This window comes from Zosterops lateralis, assembly GCF_965231275.1.
Source record: "Zosterops lateralis genome assembly, chromosome: 18".
Classification (NCBI taxonomy): Eukaryota; Metazoa; Chordata; class Aves; order Passeriformes; family Zosteropidae; genus Zosterops; species Zosterops lateralis.
This window is the reverse complement of record NC_139778.1, coordinates 5,386,354-5,391,804: the sequence shown is the minus strand read 5'-3', so window position 1 is coordinate 5,391,804 and position 5,451 is coordinate 5,386,354. Positions and strand designations below refer to the sequence as shown.

The window sequence follows — 5,451 nt, the reverse complement described above, 5'->3', positions numbered from 1 at the left end:
TACCATAAGAGGCAAATAAAAGAAACGTAGAAATTTTTACAAGGTTATTTTACATTATTAAAAGATGAAATTTTTTCTTCTCTTCTGGGTTTAAATCATTAAACACAAGGAAGGCAACTTTTGGTAGTTTTAGCAATTCTAGTAAGTGTTCAAGTTTAAAGCATTAGAAAAGTTGTCCTTGCAAGCAAGGTACATTAATGACTTTTTCATGTTACGTTTCTTTTCTCCCACAGGGTTCTTTGCTGATGTGCCTTCAGTAAAGTGCAGACATGACCTCTGCAGATGCTGAGTTAGCTTGTTTTGGGGAGGCAGCTCCTTACCTCCGAAAATCAGAAAAGGAGAGAATTGAGGCCCAGAACAAGCCTTTTGATGCCAAGACCTCTGTCTTTGTGGTTCATCCCAAAGAATCCTTTGTAAAAGGCAAAATTGAGAGTAAGGACGCAGGGAAGGTCACTGTCAAGACGGAAGGGGGAGAGGTGAATAAATGCAAAATTTACAAATAAAATTTAATTCCCACTTTGGGTTCTTAGCTGACATACATACATGCATCTCTCTATTCTGTGGCAGACCCTGACCGTGAAAGAAGATCAAATCTTCTCCATGAACCCTCCCAAGTATGACAAAATCGAGGACATGGCCATGATGACCCACCTGCACGAACCCGCTGTGCTGTACAACCTCAAAGAGCGTTACGCAGCCTGGATGATCTACGTAAGTGGCAGCAGCAGCTTCCTTTGGGCAGCCTGGGGAGCTGCTGGGCCAGGCTCAGGGGAAGCCAACGTGCTGTGTCCCTTCCTCACAGACCTACTCGGGTCTCTTCTGCGTCACCGTCAACCCCTACAAGTGGCTGCCGGTGTACAACCCCGAGGTGGTGTTGGCCTACCGAGGCAAGAAGCGCCAGGAGGCCCCTCCACACATCTTCTCCATCTCTGACAACGCGTATCAGTTCATGCTGACTGGTGAGTTTCATGATTTTCTTTCAAATCATTTGGCTGTAAACACTCACACAGGAGAAAAAGTCTTTTAATGGCAAAGTAGTTCAACTTAATGGTGTTATGAGGGTACATCACTGGAAATGATGAAGACTTTCCTTTGGTTCAAGAGGATCAGGTTGGAGATCACTTAGTGAAACCTGTCATCACAAGTTCATCCTAATAGGATGCACCTGCAAGTGCTGGGGGACCTGGAGGACATCATATCTTGGCCTCTCATTCATCTTGGAATGGTCATGGTAGTCACAATACGTGTGTGAGGACTGGAAGAAAGCAAATGTCACAAGTCTTCAAAAAGGGTAAAAAGGATGATCCAAGGAACTACAAGCCTGTCAGCTTCACCCAAGTGTTGGAGTGGCTAATCCTGGAGGGTATCTCTAAGAATGCAGAATACAAGAAGTTGATCAGAAGTAGTCAGCATGGATTCACCAAAGGGAAATTATGCTTAACCAAGCTGATTTCTTCTACAATGGACAACTGCATGGAGACATGAGGGGGGAGCACTGGATATTGTCTACCTGGATTTCAGCAAGGGTTTTGATGATGTTTCTCATGATATCCTCATAGGCAAACTCAGGGAGTAAGGGCTGGACAAAGGGATGGTGAGCTGGATTGAATACTGTCTGAATAGCAGATCTCAAAAGGCTTTAAAAGGGCTTGTTCTGGGTCTTCAACTGATGAATATTTTTTTTAAATCAAAGTGATGAAAATATTTCTGATTTTACTAATTTCTTAAGGCCAGCAAAAATGAAGTCTAATAATAAAGAATTTCAGGGGGACTTTATTCCATTAAGTTCTTATTCAGTGAAGTGAAGAAGAAATTTTTTGTGAACAGGAGTGTAAAACAAATATCACTGGGGGAAAAACCCTCATTGCCAAGAACTTTTATAAGTATCTTCTAATATTGCTTCAAAATTTTGTCTCAAGAATCATAAACAAGCTCAACATTAGGAACATTTTTTTTTCCTTCATCATTAAGTGGTTCAAAAATGGATAATAACAATGGAACACAAAAAGAAGTGAGCATGGATTAAGAAAGCAAACAGATGAAATTGTGGGAAACAAACTCAGCTCAGGCTATTTAAAAGAGATACATTAATTCTAGATCTGGAAGTACCAAAATTTCAGTATTATAGAGCAGACCATGCTGATAAAGTTTACTACATGTTTATGATGTTTCCGTTATTTTATTTCATCAACGCTCAATTGGGAACCAACAAAAAATCCATTTAGAGGGTCTTGTGGACTGATTAGGAGTGTTTGTTCCTATATAGTAAAGTTTATGAGAAGTCCATGCTCCAGTTCAATTGAACTTACTGATAGACCATTTAATCAGTAACTCTACAAAACTGATCCTTAGTTGGAATAATTTTCATAAACAAAATGAACAGAGAAATATGAAAGGAAAATCCAGAAAATGAAGTGCATATGTGCTACACCAGACACAATCGGAGGGTTCCAGCTTCCAACCTGCAGCTGGGAACATCAAAATATTTGAAATGGGTGAAGGCATATGGGTTTATGAAAGAAATAAGCTGCCTACCGCCAGTTCATTAATAACAATCTCTTCTTCTCTGCCTTGTTGACAGATCGCGAGAACCAGTCCATCCTGATCACGTACGTACACCCCCTGCGCGGGTCCCTGTGGGGCTGCCCAGGGCCAGGGCACCTCCTGCCTGACCATGCACCCTCTGCTTCTCCTTTGGCTTTGGCAGCGGAGAATCCGGGGCCGGGAAGACTGTCAACACCAAGCGTGTCATCCAGTACTTTGCAACAATTGCAGCCAGTGGAGAGAAGAAGAAAGATGAGCAGTCATCAGGCAAAATGCAGGTGAGTCAGGAAGAGCAGACTGAATGGCCTCTCACTGCCCTGTCAACTAAACTCAGTCACTGAATAATTATGTCCCTGCAGGGAACGCTTGAGGATCAAATCATCAGTGCCAACCCCCTGCTGGAGGCCTTTGGAAATGCCAAAACTGTGAGGAACGACAACTCCTCACGTTTTGTAAGTTCTTGCTTTGCATAAAATCTCTCCCCCTCATGGCAATACACAGGATGCCTGAGCAGTTCTTCATGCAAAGGACACATCAGCAGAACACATCCAGGCTGACCTCATGCTTCTGCTTAACAGGGTAAATTCATCAGAATCCATTTTGGTGCCACAGGCAAACTGGCTTCTGCTGACATTGAAACTTGTAAGACATTCTCCTGGACTGCTCCCATCCCTTCCTCAGTTGCCATCTCCATGTACATTTCCACAAGTGCCTAACTCTTTCTACCTCCCTGGGCAGATCTGCTGGAGAAGTCCAGAGTCACTTTCCAGCTGAAGGCAGAAAGGAGCTACCACATCTTTTATCAGATCATGTCCAACAAGAAGCCAGAGCTAATTGGTAGGAAAGAGCATTTTGGTTTTTTGGGGTTGATCCTTGAGGAACAGTTCCCACTCTCCCTCACCTGATTGGCAAAAGTAAACCTATGCCTTGCCTCTTCCTGCTTTCAGACATGCTGCTCATTACCACCAACCCATATGATTTCCACTTTGTGAGTCAAGGGGAGGTCACTGTCCCCAGCATTGATGACCAGGAGGAGCTGATGGCCACAGATGTAAGTAATACAGCAACAATGTACCCACTGGGCATGTCTTGAGGGTGATATCTCGGACCTGCTAAGGACATATTGTTGAATTCATTATTTTGACTGTAGAGTGCCATTGACATCCTGGGCTTCACTGCAGACGAGAAAACAGCCATCTACAAGCTGACAGGGGCTGTCATGCACTATGGGAACCTGAAGTTCAAGCAGAAACAACGAGAGGAGCAGGCAGAGCCTGATGGCACCGAAGGTATCAGCAAATTCAGGGACTGATTTGTGGCAAGCCCTTCTCTGCCTCCAGAGGCGATATATTAACCTCCAGAGCCACACTTTCCCAAGTCTCCACATAAAACACTGAGAATTGCATTTTTCAACCTGGTCCCTCTAAGAAAAAGTTCCTTCCTAGTCATGGGAAGTTCCATTATTCTATCCAATATTGGCTCACCAAACACAAGCTGCCTGAAAAGTGAAACGTCAACATAGGATATCTCTCAATCTCTCTTTTGAAAACTTCCAAACACTAAGACCCCATGATGGGCAACTGTGGTTTTGGTGAAATAAGTCCTGCAACCTGTGCTACTCAAAAATCTTCTTCCCACAGAAAGAGAGTGTGCCTTGGCTTATGTCTTCCTATCCAAGCCATACTTGTTCTTGCTTTTAAGGAAGACCATTAGTAGTGTCCAGAATTTGCATTCCTGCACAGGTCTTCTGTATGTGATGAAATGAATGTTCTTCCATTCCTGGAACATGAACAGCAGAGTTGTTCCCACCACCTGAATTCTACAGATTATCCATAAATGCTTTTCTGTCTCTCCCCATCTCTAGTGGCTGACAAGGCTGCCTACCTAACAGGCCTAAACTCAGCTGAATTTCTCAAGGCCTTGTGTTACCCCCGAGTCAAGGTTGGAAATGAATACGTGACCAAAGGTCAAAACGTGACACAGGTAATATCTGACAGTTGAAAATTCACACCTCAAAGGAGTACATGGGCATTTTTCTTTGCCCCTCAGAGGTAACTCCTGTCCCATCTCCTCTGCTATAGGTCAACAATTCAGTGGGTGCCCTGGCGAAGGCAATGTTTGAGAAGATGTTCCTGTGGATGGTTGTTCGCATCAACCAACAGCTGGATACAAAACAGCCCAGGCAGTACTTCATTGGTGTCCTGGACATTGCTGGCTTTGAGATCTTTGATGTAAGCAGCAAGGATTTGTCACCACAGTCAAGCGATGGGCAAGGAGGGGTCATGAGGACTCAGAAACACATAGAGGACTAAGGCTCACACAGCTATAGGCCAAAGGGGTGGATGCTCTTGTAAAGGTGGTGGTCTGAGCAAGTTCAGTGTGTGATTCCTGTGCTGTGAATGCAGTGATGATCCAAGGACTTCTGCATCAGAACACAGAAACACTCCTCAGATTATTGATCAGGGGCCCAAGAAATTTTTGGGTGGGACACTGAGGAGGTTTCTACTATCCAGGAGCTCAGAGAACTGACACAATGGAGCTACTGAGCTTACCAAAGACTTGCAGTTGAGCAGCATAGTGAAAAAGAATTGTAACTTTTGGCTTGATTTGGGAAGCAATAATTAAAATGTCCTTCAAGGACTAGGACTGTTAGAGTAGAAGGCCTGCTCAGGAAAAACCTGCTGGTACAGTAGGATTGGGACTGGTGTTTCAACTTCAAACAGCCTTAGGAGAATGGCAGCAAAGGCCTGTGGGTTTTGGCACACCTTTTGAACCTGTACACCTTTCCTTGCTTTGGGCAGTTCAACAGCTTTGAGCAGCTGTGCATCAACTTCACCAATGAGAAACTGCAACAGTTCTTCAACCACCACATGTTCGTGCTGGAGCAGGAGGAGTACAAGAAGGAGG

At 44.0% G+C, this 5,451-nt stretch overlaps 1 pseudogene across 1 annotated transcript in view; it reads left to right on the top strand.

Annotated features, from left to right (window-relative positions):
* The first annotated feature begins 213 nt into the window (after positions 1-213).
* LOC310916754 (myosin heavy chain, skeletal muscle, adult-like) overlaps positions 214-5,451 on the top strand; it is a 16,410-nt pseudogene continuing 11,172 nt past the window's right edge. Inside the window, exons 1-13 of the transcript XR_014592760.1 lie at positions 214-476; positions 568-711; positions 803-959; positions 2,582-2,609; positions 2,708-2,822; positions 2,904-2,996; positions 3,123-3,186; positions 3,283-3,381; positions 3,492-3,595; positions 3,695-3,833; positions 4,409-4,527; positions 4,626-4,775; positions 5,346-5,451. The exon at positions 5,346-5,451 is cut by the window's right edge and continues 3 nt beyond it. The product of XR_014592760.1 is annotated as a myosin heavy chain, skeletal muscle, adult-like (transcript). The remainder of the gene's footprint in view (positions 477-567; positions 712-802; positions 960-2,581; positions 2,610-2,707; positions 2,823-2,903; positions 2,997-3,122; positions 3,187-3,282; positions 3,382-3,491; positions 3,596-3,694; positions 3,834-4,408; positions 4,528-4,625; positions 4,776-5,345) is intronic.